Source organism: Lissotriton vulgaris, chromosome 3_1, assembly GCF_964263255.1.
Source record: "Lissotriton vulgaris chromosome 3_1, aLisVul1.2, whole genome shotgun sequence".
NCBI lineage: Eukaryota > Metazoa > Chordata > Amphibia > Caudata > Salamandridae > Lissotriton > Lissotriton vulgaris.
This window is the reverse complement of record NC_141689.1, coordinates 258,877,111-258,893,515: the sequence shown is the minus strand read 5'-3', so window position 1 is coordinate 258,893,515 and position 16,405 is coordinate 258,877,111.

Here is a 16,405-nt window from a genome sequence, read left to right as displayed (position 1 = left end):
TATGTTAATTTGAAACCAAACTAATTGTCAGAAACAAGTGGTGGGAGGCCATTCAAAAGGCATATGCTTTAAATCCGCACGTGCACAAGAACATGACCAGCAAGCAGAGGAGGAGTTTGGGGAAAAAGAAGCTAGCTTAGCAGGAGTGAATAAAATGCATTGGTAAATGAAATAAAGGGTTTGAGATGTGTTGGCAGCTCTGGATGTCTTATGAATTTTGAGTCGTAGCTTATCCCAAAAGGGGATAGGCCAACATTCAGCTGAGTTTTTTTCTCAAGCCAATTCAACCTTTCTTTTGTCTCTATTAGAGGAAAGAAATAAGCGTTTATATAAAGATAAAGCCGATGAGGGGTCTGATATTAATGGAAAAAGAGTTGAGCATCTGGAGGAAGGAATGGAAGTAGATGGTATGGAATGAAGATACTGGGAAAGACAGGAACAAAGTAAAACATATTTAGCCTTACAAGAAGATGGCAAAGAAAATTTTGATTGGCGATCTGAAAAGGATATAGAAACATTATCGATTACTATTTGAGAGATCCAAATCAATCCCTTGAGTCTCCACGTTTTCCAGTAAATAGTGCAATTTTTAATGCATAATAAATTATTATGCCAAATGGGTTGTTGATCTAACAAGGAAGATGAAGAATAGGATGAAGGGAGAAGAGGCGCAAGGATTTTATGTGTATGAGACATAACAGGAGAACGAAAAAGAGAACTATTATTAGTAAAGGCAAGGGATTCTTTAAATTCAAAAGGGGATGTCAAATGTTTTTCAATATGTAACCAAATAGGAGGATCAATACCTTGATCCTCAGAGAGCCAACAAGAAGATTGTTTTAAAGAAAAGGCACAATGATATGATTTAAAGTTAGGAAATGTATGGCCTCCAGATGTCTTTTCAGCCTTTAGTGTTGATTGAGCAATTCGAGGAGTTTTGTTTTTTCAAAGGAAGTTAGTTAGGACAGAGTCAATTTTCTTAAAGTAAACTGCAGGAATATGTACCGGAATCATAGAAAGAAGATAAAGAATTAAAGGAGAGAGCATCATCTTGATGAAGTATAAACGTCCCCACCAAGAGAGAAAGAGTGGGTGCCAGCTATCAATAGAGTCAGAAAGAGTCTTAATAATATGATCAAAGTTTATCTTTATTGTGTCTGGGATGTTTGAAGAGAACCACAAGCCGAGATATTGTATTTTAGAGATTAGCCAAGAAAAGCCTGTTTGTATGAAGTCTTGTTTAAGACAAAGTATATTTAAAGGAAGAACCTCACATTTGTCTGAATTAAGATGATAACTGGATAGTTGGGAAAACGTGTCAACTTGAGATAAAAAAGAAGGGCTGGAGGATGACAGATTAGAACAAAATAAAAGAATATCATCCATATAAATGGATAGCTTGACATAAAAGGAGTCGAACTGGAAACCGGTGATCTTAGCATCGAACCTAATTTTAGCAAAAACAGATTCTAATGCTATTTTAAATAAAAGAGGAGAGAGGGCCCATTCTTTTCTGCGTCAAAAGCTTTAGCTGCAATGAGGTAATCAAGAGAGGACGCTTTACCAAGGATATTAAAAAAGACTCTGGAGTTGTCAGATGAGAGACGACCTTTTACAGATCCTGATTGCTCAGGGCCAATGAGGTTAGGTAGAATATATCAATGCGGAGAGCCAAGATTTTTCCAAAGATCTTATAGTCCAGATTAACTAAAGAAATTGGCAGATAATTTTTGCAGAGTGATGGGTCGTTATTCTCTTTAGGTGTTAAACATATCATGGCTTCTTGAAAGGTTCCAGACGAAGAGCCAGTAGTAATAAAAACCTTGTAAAGTGACACAAGAAGAGGTATTAGGAGATTCGCAAAATGAGCGTAAAATTCAATGGTAAATCCATCCGGATCCGGAGCTTTCCCTCTTTTCAGTACCGAGATCATGTGTGTAATTTTGGATACAGTGATATCAGTTTCTAAAGAAGAGAAGTCAGTATCATAAGGTGAAAGGGGTTTAATAGATTGAAGATAAGCAGACAGATCAGATAAATTTGGTTGTTGTTCAGGGGTATATACATTTTTATAAAAAGAAACAAATTCACTCAAAATATCGTTGTCTTTAGAGAAAGATATACCTGCATCATTCCGTATAGATTCTATTTTAGTCCGTTCACGTCGTATCTTCAAGTCATTCACTAACAATTTCCCCAACTTATTTTGGCCCCTATATTAATGAGCACTGCTTTTTAAAAGAAAAGAGGATGCGACTTCTACATTTTATTAAAAGTGAATTCTGCTTCAATAAGGTTCGAGTAAGATTCAGGGTTCGAGTGGTAATAAGTGTATTCAAGTTGTTTGATCTTGGCCAGTAATTGGGAGTTTTTATTTTCGAAGCTTTTTTCTTTTGTGAAAAAAAATGTATAATAAAGCCTCTGGCATCAGCTTTAAAAGAATCCCAAATCATTACAGGGGACGAGTTCGGGGTAGAGTTAAAGGAAAAGAATTCAGAATCAAAGGAGGTGAATTGGCTTTTGAAAGTAGGGTCAGATAATAACACATTGTTAAAATGCCACCTACCTGCATGAGGGGAAAAAGGTATCAATTCAAAGTCAACAAAAACTGGAGCATGATCTGACATTAAAATAGAGCCAATTTCAGAATGGGCAACTTGTTGAGATAAGGGTTTACTAAAGAAGAGATAATCTATTCGGGATTGTGAGTGATGAGGAGGGGAGTAAAAACTTTATTCTTGAATATCTGGGTTGCAAAGCCTCCATATATCATCTAAGGATTTGCAGCATATGGAAGAAGTAAATTGTGAATGCATCTTTGTATTAGAGAATTTAACGCAAGAGTTTCTGTCCAATATGGGATCAAAAACCTGATTGCAGTCACCACCACAAATAATTCCATGTTACAACTCTAAAAATCAAAAATCAAATTGAACATGAACAATTATTATGCAAACAATATAAGAATTAGAAATATTGCTGAGAAAAGGAACAGAATTAGGTACGAAAAGAAATTCAGGAATGAAGAGAGGGAGGAGAGATGCACACGAAAGTTATTGTAAGGTATATAAAAGGGAGAAGAAAAATGGGTGAAAGAGAGGGACAGGAAAGGGAAGAAAAAAGGTAAAGGAAGAGGATAAGGAAAGAAAGAGAGCAAAGCAATAAACCAGAAGGTTAAACAAATCCAATATAACATAGGACATACCACATGAAGACAATGAGAGCGGGAGGGTGAGGCCACATAGGAAAGGCAGCACACTGGACAGAAGACTCAGGGAAGGAAGACGGACGGGGAGTATCCTCCAGGAATAGCGAAGGAAACATAAATCGAAGGACCGCAAAATCATATCTAATAAAAGAGAAAAAGAAAAATGTTAACAAAAGACATTATGACAAAACAAAATACATCATAGAGGAAGATAAAAACAGTAAAACAGTTTGAAATGGTCAACAATATCTAAGGGACAGGAATGTTCATGGATTCATCTCTACAAGTGTTCAAAAAGTGCTGAAGTAGAGCTGGATCTTCATAGTTTGTTGTTTTGTTGTTATAAGTCACCTTGAACAAACACGGATAAAATAAACCATATCTAGCATTCAGGGAGCGAAGAGCAGGTCTCATGTCCAGGAACTTCTTTCGCCGGTCCGCAGTTACCTTAGCATAGTCCTGAGCAAAGTAAAGAATTGAACCATTTCAGGAGATTTTCCCTTTTTGTTTGGCAGCATGCAGGACTTTCACAAGGTCAGTATATTCTAAAAAATACAAGATAACTTCTCTAGGCTTCGAGGAGGATGAAGACGCTGATGAAAATCGAAGACCTTGACCCAGGCAGTAAGCTAAATGAATATTCAATGGTGGATGTTGAGGAAAACCAAGTAAAGTTGGTAAAAAGGTTTGCAAAAATGACAGTGGATCTGAACCTTCGAGTCCCTCAGCAAGGCCATAAATGCGTAAATTATTACGCCTATTGTGATTTTCCAAATTTTTAATCTGCAAGTTAAGCTGTTGTATTTCTCTATGCATGCCTGGGACTTGATTGGTGACTGCCTGAACAGAATCAACTTGTTGTTCAAGCTCCTCAACCTTTTGTTTAGTATGCAACCAATTATCCTCAAGACTCTGGAGATGAGAATTGGTTTCAGCCATATATGGTTTGAGGGAATGGATTTTTTGTAGTAAAAGTTCCATGGATACTGAGGAAGAAGCATTTGTAGGCGGGGAGAATTTACCTTTATTCGCTTGCCAGAGGGAGTGGATGCAGAGGGTATGTTAGAACTTGACTTGGAATTTGAACGGGGCATATTCGGAGACGCACTACTTGGCGTAATTGAATCACTGGCTGCCTCCTCCATATCATCCTGCAGATTGCTAAAGTGTTTGCGATCTTCTAATGACGTACAAGCAGACTGCTGAATATGATTGCAGTTGAAACAAGGCATTGCCATCCAAACGAAAGTATAAGAGATAAATGAGTAAACTGTCAATGTCAAAAGTAGAGAGCTGTGTAATTATACCCGCAATAAAGAAAAGAAGAGGGAGCATTAGAGGCCAAGCACTATAAGCACTATAAAGTAGTTGTTCCAGTCATAGATATCATCTAAATGCCAGGCTAAGGCAAGAAGGACATGTGGAAAGAGCGAAAAATGGCCAAAAACAGGGAATACATTGAACTGAAGGAGGTTAAAGCATCTTTCTGTGAGGAAAATCACTTCAGGAAAGCAGGCGGGAAACGGTAGGAGCGGAAGAAAAAACAAAAAAGCGGCCATGGCTCCTCATTAAGCCGCGAGAAAAAATGCATCTAGCGCTCACCCAATCTAGCCATGAAGAGCACCAGAGAAGCAGGGATCTTCCAATGCATAATTTCACTTTCGGGTCATCGGAAGGTCGTGAAATGATGCCTGTAAGGTACGCGGCGTCCTAGGCCGTCATGGGCCCTCATTTTTGGCCGCCCTCTATGGGATCTCCACCGTCCCCCTCTCCATCGGTAAAAAGTCTCGGGATCACCCTTAACACTGATTTATCATTAAAAAGTCAGGTGGGAACTGTGATCTCCTCATGCTTCTTCCAGTTATGGAATATCAAGAAAATTGCTCATCTGCTTATGCACTCCGCCCTCATCCAGGTGGTAATTGCCTCGGTCCTCTCCCGCCTTGATTTCTCCAACTCCATTTATCTAGGTATCCCCTTGGCTCTTTCCAATCGGTTGCAGATTGTGCAAAATCAAGCGGCCAGAATAATATTCAAATGCAATGGCAAGAGCTCAGCGAAACCACTGCTAGCCACCCTTCATTGGCTACCTATAGCCCAACGGGTAACCTTCAAAGTAAGCTGCCTGACCTTCAAGGCTCTTCATGGAAAAAGCCCCAAGTTTATAAACCATCTCATAAACAAACACGAACCGACTCGCAATCTCCGCTCTGCCCACCTGTCTCTCCTCACCTTGCCCCTCTTTAAAAAGAAATGCCTCAGCGGATGCCGATTTGCTTATTTGGCCCCAAAGATCTGGAACTCCCTTCCCCTCTCACTTCAGCGCCGTACCAACCTAATGCAATTCAGGGGTGCACTGAAGACCTGGTTATTCAAACAAGCACACGGTTAGGATACTGCTCACCATCTTTCCTCTTCTCCAGCGCCATGAAACCTCTGGATGCCGTGCGCTATACAAATTATGAATAACATAACATAACATAACGGAGCTCCAGAAGCTAGCAGCCATTTCCTTTGGCGCTCAAGCCACTCTTTGCATTTTCTTTCTTTTATAGCAAACTTTATTACCCTTTCAAGTCCACCTGTAAGCGTACAACTACATTGGCATAGTAGCACCAACCTACAAATGTCAGGATTAAGAATCATAAACCCAATCGGTAGTAAGATCCCCATGACTGCCAAACCTGTCATGTTTTTACGGGCAGCCCTGTGCAGTATAAATAGGTTTCTACACAGCTCTACATCAATTTCCTTCTGCCCTTTTCTTTACTCTTCTCTTTAAAGGTTGCTCTTTTGTTTGAACTGGTTTTCAGATATGTCAAATTTGCTGGATATGACCCAATATTTGAAGAGAAATGGTTGCTATGCGGGATCCCTTGCATCTTATTGTAGCTAAGTGATAGTCTGTAGACTAGAGGTATGTTTTAAACCACAGCTAAAAAACAAGCTTCTATTGTTTTTTGTTAAGCTTAAAGTCTTGCAAGAGCTTCTTCTCCTGTGTTTTTCTGGGTGCATGAAATGCATCACTGGAGTGTCACATGTTGCTCTCTGCAATATTTATCCTTTCCTCATTGGGCTTCACAAGGCCCATTTTTTCACAACCCTTATGCAAACGTGTTAGCAGAGGGTTCATGATTACAAGTTTAGCGGTAAATAAATATCCCTCGCAACTTTTCCTCAAGGGAATTTTCGTGATGCTTGCTGTCTTTGTGGTAAAATGTAGTGTGCGGAGCCTTTAAGGATGATGGGCAAACTAATACATGCAGATGAATGCGAGTGGAGAAGTGTGGCTCACTGGTTAGAGCGGTAGACTCTGAAGCAGAGATCAGGCCCGGGACCAGGGTTCAAGTCCCGACGCGGCAGGGTCTTGGGCTCAATGTCTGCGGACTCGATAATTCTCGCCTCGGCGCTTACTCTAATCATGGGTTCTACGCTGCAACTCTGGGCAATAGCTTGCTTAATCTCCACAATGGCCTCTACAACACTGGGATGCCTGGCTTCACCTTGGGGGTGCCCAGGAGAGGCAGCTCACAGGGAGAGCCAGGAAGGGATCCACAGCGCTGGGACGCCCCATTGGGGCAGCTGTGCGCTTTACAAAATACACTACATTTACATTTACAATGCGAGAAAGCGGGGGTGACCTCTCTCTGGTACCCTGAGGTTGCAGATACTGCATTTTTGATCCCTGAAATCTGAAATGGGGTTGGTGAACTTTCTTCTACAACACTGTCTACTTCTTCTGCCCGACACTGCAACTATTTTTCGTCTCACTAGGTGAATATTTTGTTTCCCAGGGGCATAATGTAAGACAGGCTTCTAAAGATATGCAGGTTTCATATAGAGTATGTAGATTCCAACACAGCAATTGTCAGTTGTTATAGAAATGGTAGTTCTTGGGGATGTTTAACTGCTGTCTGTTCGATGAACACAGAGACCAAGGCTGTTCAAGTTTAATCGGAGCCTGCATGCACCTCTAGAAGAGAAACTGCCTTGTTTATTTTTCCTAGGTGGAAAAACAGAAATTATTTGTACACTGGGGCATTAATAGACACACCCCGGTTTTGGATTCAAGGCCCCAAACAGTAGATTTCTGGCAAAACAGCAAAGATAATGCCCCATTCAAACCAGGAGTTACATCAGGATGTTATCTCCAATTGGCTTCTTAATTAGTTTAGTCATCAATCTTATTTTATTTTTTTCGAAGGTGAACGACTTCTCTTGTTTTCTTCTCAACGTCTTTATAATATGAGTTGGTTTGGCACAACATTGGGATAGACCAGGTTGTGATCTCAGTATAAGGAACCCCTAATCCAATCCTATTACCTTGAGTATCACACAACCCTTTTGCCAGGTTTGATTAAAGGCAATGCGTTGGAGAGATGCTTTTTAACTTGGGTCTCAAACCCTCTCCCGGGGCCAATCTACTCACCCCGCAATCTAGAAATGCATTCCTCTCCTCCTAAGCAGAAAGCAAAAATCCCCAACACTAGTCACATAAGGAATTAGGAGATCAAAGGAAAGGTTATCATACAACAGTTTACACTTTATCACTTCCCCCTGTTCTTTTCCTCTATCAAATGATAAGAAGGTCAGTGAGAGCATTAACAGATTTGGTTAGAAAAAGACCATTTGTCAACATGTGTTTAGCAGAATCCACATAATAAAATAATATGCCAAGGGAAGAAAATGTCACAGACTCCCCGGTATCATACCCAATTACAAATATGACCACACAGGGGTGGTCTTGTGTATTTAGAAATAAAATATTGTATATTTCATATAATCACATATGGCAGTGTATGCCTTCAGGAAATGTAGATGTTAGTCACTTTCTGTGGGAACAGGGTGTGAGAAAGGGGTTTATTGATTAGGATGGATTGAGGGCCACCACAGGTGATAAAGTCACTATCTTTTAGGTCCAATGAAAGAGCAGACAGGCGTAACACCGTCCATGCTCATGACGAGCCGAGCTGGTCATGAGGCACAGTGCTCGTGTGCTGATGACGAGCGGAGCTCGTCATGACCACACCCGTTTCTATTGACCTTCAGCACAGCAGACAAATATCTCAAGCAGTCAAGGTGTTAAGAAAATGTGTTAAGCATTTAGTAATATTAAAACAGTTAAAAGATGAAAGAAACAACATAATTCAAATCTCACTGCAACTTAGAAAATAGAGTATACGTTAGTGAACAATATTACACCAAAACTACAAAAATCCAACGAAGGGAACTGGAGGTATGATGTTTTAAAGATTTAAAAAAAGCCCAAAGAGCCAATGGTATTCAATGTCCACCTTAAACCAGAGCCTAGCCATTATTTCAGGCTTGCCATGATGGAGAATCGATCAGATGCACCAACCTGGTTCGGCCCGTAGTAAGTTTTTATCTTGGGGCTTAGTCCTTGCCTTTCTGGAAGTCAAAGTCCTTTCAGCGGGACAAATCAGCAGGCTGTTTCCGAGGAAGTCCTCACATAATCACTTAGGCATTTAATGAGGTTCCACTGAAGCCATTGGCTTTTCGGGATAAAGCTCAGAGTGGGAGAAATTAAAAAATGTCACCCACAAGAAAGTCCTCTTGCCAATTGAATACTTTTGGTGCATTTGCTCGATCAAGATTTTTACCTTTGGATTTTGTCTGTTTTTCAGAGCTCAAAGTATTCCAGTGGGGTAAGGCTGTGGGCTGTATTGAATTAATTTCCACAAGGTTAGATGCCTTTTTGCAGAGGGTCCACTGAATCAGAATTGCTGCTGCCAAGCAGGAGAAACCTGTTCTCTTAGTCCAGTGAGGTTGCACCTTGGTTGAATAGGCTGGGGTGGTTTGTCCTAGTCCTTCAGGGGACAGGAAGTCCAAAATCTTCTGAGTCCTAGGATTTCAGGGATGGAAGGAGAAGTCCAATTAGAAACTGCCAAGGGTCCCAGCTCCTCGAGAACAACACTTGGGGAGGGGGAAGACTCACTCCAGCAGAAGTAACTAGCCGGGTCTAGGGCCAGGCCAGGGGGTACTGATCAGCTGGGCACTTCAGGAAATATGCATCTTGCAGCTTTTGGTAGCACAATCGCACACATGAGGTCAGCCTACTGATCATTGGAGTCCATTTCCTTGTCTTGGGTGGAAAAGGGAGCAAGCTCAGTCTTTCAGGGCTCCTCTGAGGTCACATACAGGATGTCCAGTCATCTTATATGGTTGCTCTTCCTCTTCCTCAGGTCCAGAAAGTGCTTTGAAGAAAGTGCCTTGGGTTGCCACATTTATTCCTGGCACCAGCTAGTGGGTGGGTTGCCTAACCAATTAAGTAAAATGTTCAGGGGTACTGTTAGAAATGGGATTTCGGGTTGGCCAAGGCTTGCGCCAAAACCAGGCAGAAACCACCACTCTAGTCAGGGCAAGGGAGTTACACGCCAAAGATAACCCCTGCTCACCCCCTTGGTAGCTTGGCACGAGCAGTCAGGTTTATCCCGGAGGCCATGTGTAAAGCATTTGCGCACGCACACAACAGCAACAACATCCCAGGCACACTTCAAAAGGAACTCCACACAAGGTTATATCAAAAATAGCCTTTGTATACTCAAAACACATAAGATAGTAAACACGTAACATACACTGTGCCAACTGGCACAGGCAATATTCACAAGGGATTATATACACAGGATAGGGCCACGTGGGCCACTGTCAGGATCAACACTTAGCAGAAATTGGTACAAGTAAAAATAGATCATAAACATACAACCAGTAGCCACTGGTAATCATTGCACTCCACCTCAACCTGTAACATAAACTACATTAATCACAGTCACCTCAGGTGCGAATTACATTCGGCGCCAACCTCACCAGCATCAACACATTATGCAATCTCTCAATCGTCTAAACACATTAGGCCCTACCTCCTAAGTATAGCTCACATAAGGGGCGTACCTCACACAGTGAAACATAATCTCACTAGCATAACCACATGAACTGCAAAGCAACCTCATAATCATAAACCAAATGTAGAGGTTGCAAAATAGGGTGCGTAAAACATACTGAATACATTACATTTCCTAGCACCACATTGCATGAGCAAATCAATCACATTAAGGCCTTGCGCCCTATACCTCTACTCGTCCCCCTGGCCAACTGGCCATCTCCAAAGGGGCTCAAATGCCCTGTGTCCAGAATATCAGGGCGCGCTGCCAATGCAGTGAAGTCCAATTGTGCCACTGCGCAAAACCTAAATGTTGCAGCTGCCCACTATTTGCTGGGCTGCTGAGAACACTAGCAGGGCCTAAACATAGCAGCTGGCACTAAGTGCTGTGCAGTTGTGGAAGGCCTGGCACCTCTGTGCCCCTTCTGTCCCTCTCAGGTACTCTCTGAAGAATTGCGCCTAAACGGTGCAGCTGCCCACTACTTGCTGGGCAGCTGGGGATCTACACCTGAGGCCTGGCACCACTGTGCTGCTCCATGGAAAACAATTGCCCATCGTTGGAGCCCGCAGGCTCAGAAACAAAACTTGACCCACGCTGGAGCCTCGGGGGCTCTGATCAGGTAGAAAAAATGAGCCCTGGTGCGGCTGTGCCCTCAGGGGCCTCACTGGGGCTTCTTAACAAAACTCTACCCCCATGTTGGAGCCATGTAGGCTCTACGACTAACTTAGGCTAGGCATTGGAGCCACGCAGGCTCTGTTCCCAAACACATGCCCCCTAATCGTTGGAGCCACCATAGGCTCGGAAAACAATGAGGCCAACAGCAAAGAAAACATGTGCCTCCAACTCTGCAGCGGTAACCATATGGTGCCCCAAACCCCCACACAGGGACTTTAAAACAAATGGGACCACGTGGAGGCAGCCCACAATGGTGGGTCCTCTCAGGGAACTGGCCTTATTACTGGGAAAAGCACGGACCCCTCTAGAGCCCCCACCCACTAGCTCTGGGGCAGGACTCCTTCACCTGCGCTTCGCCCGGTCCCCCTTCTGGGACTAGGACTTCATGCTGGAGCCCGCAAGGCTTCTGGTTGCTGGAGAAACTCTGCACAACATGCGGGGCTCTCCCTCTGGACTTGGGAGCCCCGCTGACCAGCCATGCTACCAAGTGCAGTCTCTCGCCGGCCCGTCACCTACTCTCCTTCCTCCTGGCGCTAGGGCTCCTCACAGGTCATGAGCGCCCCTCTCACTACGCTGCACTCCTCACATGCTGGGCGTACACTGGGACTCGGGAGCCCTGCTTGGCAGACGCAGACCTCCTCTCTCTTCTTCCTGGTGTCGGCGGTGGGCATGGGACTTCCCTCACGAAACCGGAAGTCCTGCCCACCGTCAGGCACTACGGTGCCTGACTTCCTGTTATACTCGGGCTGCGGCGGTGACTCTCTATGCGGCGGGCACAACGAGGGGTAGGCCTTCTCGTCCTTAAAAATACTCAGCGGGGTGGACACCCGCTTAATTAAGCACTGAGACTGGGTTGGCACCCGTACATATAAATAATCAAATTAGCGGGGTGGCACCCGTAGGGATGTATCGCAAATAAGGGGGGTAGACTACTGCCCCTGCCATTGAAAACGGGTCTTAGCTTTGTGCTGCTAAGCAGAGACGCTGCTCTGTTGGGCCACAAGGCACCCTGTAGGCACCAGAATATAGTGCTTCCAAGGCGCTAGATAACAGAAAGAGGGCTCTGGGCCCATGGCATCAGGGGAAGCAAAGGGGACCCCAAGCAAGAGATCCTACAGGCATCCCGGGACAGGGCAGAGCTCAGGGGGCAATCCCGCCCCTGGGCTCCAGCAGCAGCACACCCCTGGCAGATTCAGCACTCAGGTACAGAGCAAATTCATGGGGTCACAGACCCGTCTTTTATACTACATTTTCTTTTCTTTAAAGTGTGCAGGCAATGGGAGAACCAGCTACAACTGGTTCAGGGGAACTCCTGAGCACTCTGTTTTGCTCAGCCCCTCTCTCCTATTCACTGGACAGGCTAGGAACATCAGACGCAACACAGGGGGTGGAGCCAGCATTGTGGAGGGAAGGCATAGCCCTATTCAGGTCCCAGGTGCAACTCCTCCCTTCCATCAACATGCAGATCTCCATATTCACCACTGGGCAGACCCACCCTGGCTCCTGGAGCCAAGCACACCAGCCAGCCCCTGTCACTCACAAGCCAGACAGTCAATTCACATTCACTGCACACAGAAATGCCAACTTCTAAAAGTGGCACTTCTACACTAGACACATGAAATCTGCGCACACCGTCCGCAGCATTTAATCTCACGAGTTTGCACATACCAAACTCGCCCCTGCACTGCCCACACATCAGGAACCACCATGGGCACACTTATCCCCATGCATCCCTATGGGAGGGCAGGCCACTCTCACCACACATACACAGAGAGCACACGCACTTTACACTGGACCACAGTAAAAAAGTGCGCCGAGGCCTAAAATCACTAACACCAGGTTACAGAAACAGGCTAGGAAAATGCAAAAAGTTTCGGGGTGAACCTGCCAAAAGGGCCAAGTCCAAAAGGTACACCTACCCATTTATGCAGCACTTCCTTTTTGCCTTACTGCACACAATCTCACAGTGAACCTCACTCCTAAAATCCAAGATGAAGGCACACATTTCCCTCTGTTTGAGCATGTGTGCCCACCCAGATTTGTGACACAGTTACAGAGCAGTCATCTCCTCTTTGTCACTTAAATGGAGCTCTGGGACTGCTTTCCTTCCCACTGGGTTGGGTGTCTGTCTGACAAGGAGGACAAAGGCTGTGGCTTTCCCAGGTGTCACATAATATTTACTTGCGGAAAGGAAGGCCCCTTTGAAGTAAATTATGTGCCTGGGGCCATTCAAACTAGTCTTTCTACCAGGGTAACAAAACACCTTCTCAAACCCAAGCCATTGTCTCTGTTCTGAAAGTAATTTCTGTACCTCATCAGGGAGTATTTACTGGATGGGCTACAGTTGGAAGGCTAGTGCAAATTAGTGTCAAGGAGCTCCAGGCAGCATAAAGGTATCTTTCTAAAGGTTATTGTTCCTTAATATTTATTAGAAATCCAACTCACCGTTGAGTTGGCCTTTTAATAATTAGAAAGGGAATTGGTTCCATCCTATTTTTTTCTGGTTTCAATGGAGAGAAAGCAGGATGAAGGTTTAATATTGCCTTGCCAGTGTTTATCTATGTGCCATTGGCCTTGCTACAGAGATAATGTCTTTTCTGTTTAGTCACTGTAAGTACATGATAACTTTACATTTCTATGTATCCTACCTTTAAATACAATGCACCCCACATTTTTGGCTATAAGGCCTACGTAAGGGTGGCACACAAATATTTAAAAGAAAAGTTTTCCCCTGGTAAAAATAATCAATTTTGTCAGGTAAGGCCGCGGGATTTAAACTGTAGCAATCAGGCTAGAGTGGTAGGTCTGGAGTTCTGTTTGTGTCGTAATACTAATGGAGAGGGCAGTAATGCTGTGTTCCATAGGTGACATTGAACATTCCATGCCATGGTTGTATTTTGGGCACCATCTACTATGCCCTTATAGGGAAAATAAACATGGCAATTATGAGTTAGCCAATTTCAACATATTTTAGGGGTTACAGCCCATAAAGTGGGGAACTGGTTAGCAGTGCCCCAGTACACAGAGTTAAAAAAAATCACTGGAGTCAGTCTATAAAAATCGAGGAGATGATACAAAAACAAGGACTTTCTCACACGTGTAATGTTGGAGGAAAGGGAAAAATGAACATATGCGGTGGGGCCTGTTCAGCAGTATTCAGGCATTAGCAAATGTGAAAAAACAGAAAGTTCAGCAGCATAGCAGGAAAGGATAAACCAAGGGTGGATAGCATTTCTTAAACAGGATTCATAGCACAAGACTTGATCTGGTGAAGTCCCATACTGAGCATAATCAAAAAGATGATTAAACAGAGGGAGGATAAAATAATGCACCATCTGATTAAATAGCACTAGGGCAAAGGGAAGATAATATCTACAAAAATACCCATTATTCTAAAACAAAAACGTCATATGTGGCATTTTGAAGCAGCTAATGAGTGGAAAGGCAGAAAAAGTAGCCACTAAATCTGCAATTCTGAGCTAATCATGTTGAGAAATGTTATTACGTGTGGAGATTTAGTTGAAAGAATCTGGAGTGAAATGCAATGAGTACATACTTTTTGTATTATCTCTCGGTGTTCCGGGGAAGAAGATCAAACTAAATCATAACTATGGTTACTGCAGATAAGTTGCCTGTTTCATATTTAACTGCGGGATATTGAGAAGAAATAGTTAGGGGACCACATGCTCCTTTTCTGAGAAGCAGAATAGCATAGTAGATCATTTGGAAGACGTGTCAGACCTGTAAAGCAATGGTGTATCTGCAGACTCACTCTGTTTTGCCGAGCCAGAGTGATTGTATAAGCAAAATATGTGGGACATTTATTGTTTAATTCATAAAGGCATGCTACCAAACTGGGCTCCCTGCCTGGAATCTGGCAAAGGTACTTAGCTGCAGTAGCTGAAAAATATAAGCAATGAACGCTTACTTTAAAATGTCCCAAAAGAAATTATTATGAACAATATTATTAAATGTATGCAATTAAATGAAATGAGAGTCTTATTTGCCTGTTTCAGGAGGTATGTATGGGGATAATTAGAATTAATTCCAACATTTAAAACAATAATTATATGTTTATGGGCACGTATATGCAATCAAGGTGAAAATAACAGAGACTCCAGAACATTTCTATTTATGTATTTGGAGTAACTCTGTTCATAGTGCCCTATTTCATGTGGCCTCAAAACAAGGCATAGTAACAGTGCACAGAGTACTGCCAATATTAGAAGGTAACACGGCGCTTTTTATAGGCTATTTTCAGTTTTCACATCTGGTATGGGGAATAAGACTACGAAAGTGGTGTTATCGCACATTTTCTGCAGGTTTTCTGGAATTCACGTCAGGGTTCTGACATATCTCCATCTCTAGTCTACAGGTGTATCTTTGCCTGGAAATATTAATATCATCTTAATCCTGTTGTGGACTAAAAAAAAGCACCACTTCCAAATATCTACCCTTCACGTTAGGTACGATATTTCCCTATGAGCACCCAAGCATCAGTGCTCTTTTTCCTCTTCTCTTCCCTTATTTTACAGAAGGGAGGAGACAGTCCAGCATCAGGTGTAATTTATTTTTACTCTTAGAGTGTGCACCAAGAAGGCTTGAATCCATGCCTTCTGTTTATGGCATTCCTGGATACTAAGCTTGTGTGAGGATTGCCTCTGGGTGGCACTAGACCTTGAGTGAATGTTTTTCTTTCAAGTATATTGTTTTCTCTACAGTTGGAATCCTTTAAAAGTGTTCCTACAGCGGGGGGGGGGGGGGGGGGGGGGCCTCCTGGGAGATGTGCATGGCGTCTCTTAGGTGAGCGCCGAGGTCTGATCTCCTGTCCGGGACCCATCCGTGTGCTAAACCATCCCTGGAAGGACCCTCTCCACAGTAAGATGTGGCAGAATCAATGGAGCACCCGCAGAGACAGCGGTTGATGTTGAGAGAAGCACCATAGATGAGACACGGGCAACAGAAGCTTTTAGCTGCTTACATGGCCATCTTGGGGCCTGTAGTGAAACCATCGGCTTGAAAGTGAGGCCGACCTCGATTTTGACGCAACACCAGTGTACAGCATAGGAAGCTCAATCAGCAGTGGTGACGAGGTTGAGACCTTGGGGGGCGAGCAGGCTGCCGCCCTGTATTTTAGACTTGTGACAGCAGAGGAAAGCAAGTAATGCACCAGGGAGACATCTTGTCCTCCTGTAGAGTGCAAGGTAAGAACACCGTGGTAGTCCGTGCTTTGGGTCTCTATTGAGGAGCGCAGTCTACTCTGTAAGAACATTTTCACTGTGCATTCTCCCTATATGGGCCTTGATATTTACCACATGTGCTGCATAGCTACTTGGTGCTATGAGCCAGGGGCTCTTTGTGACTCCCCCAAAGGGGACCCTAAGTGCATCTAAGGCCTCGCCCCACATATTGCACATCACACGTCAAGGACCACTGGTGCTAGCCTCAAATTGCCACAAAGATATTGATTATGCCCTAGAGCATAATACTTTGAAGCTTTTTTGACTTGCCTTACTCTGTAACTGGCCCTAAAAGTACCTGGGAGCCCTTTCTCTCTGATGCTGCCAAAGAGGTCTAAATCACAGATTTGGTGACCTTCTGGGTAAACACTGCAGGAAACTCC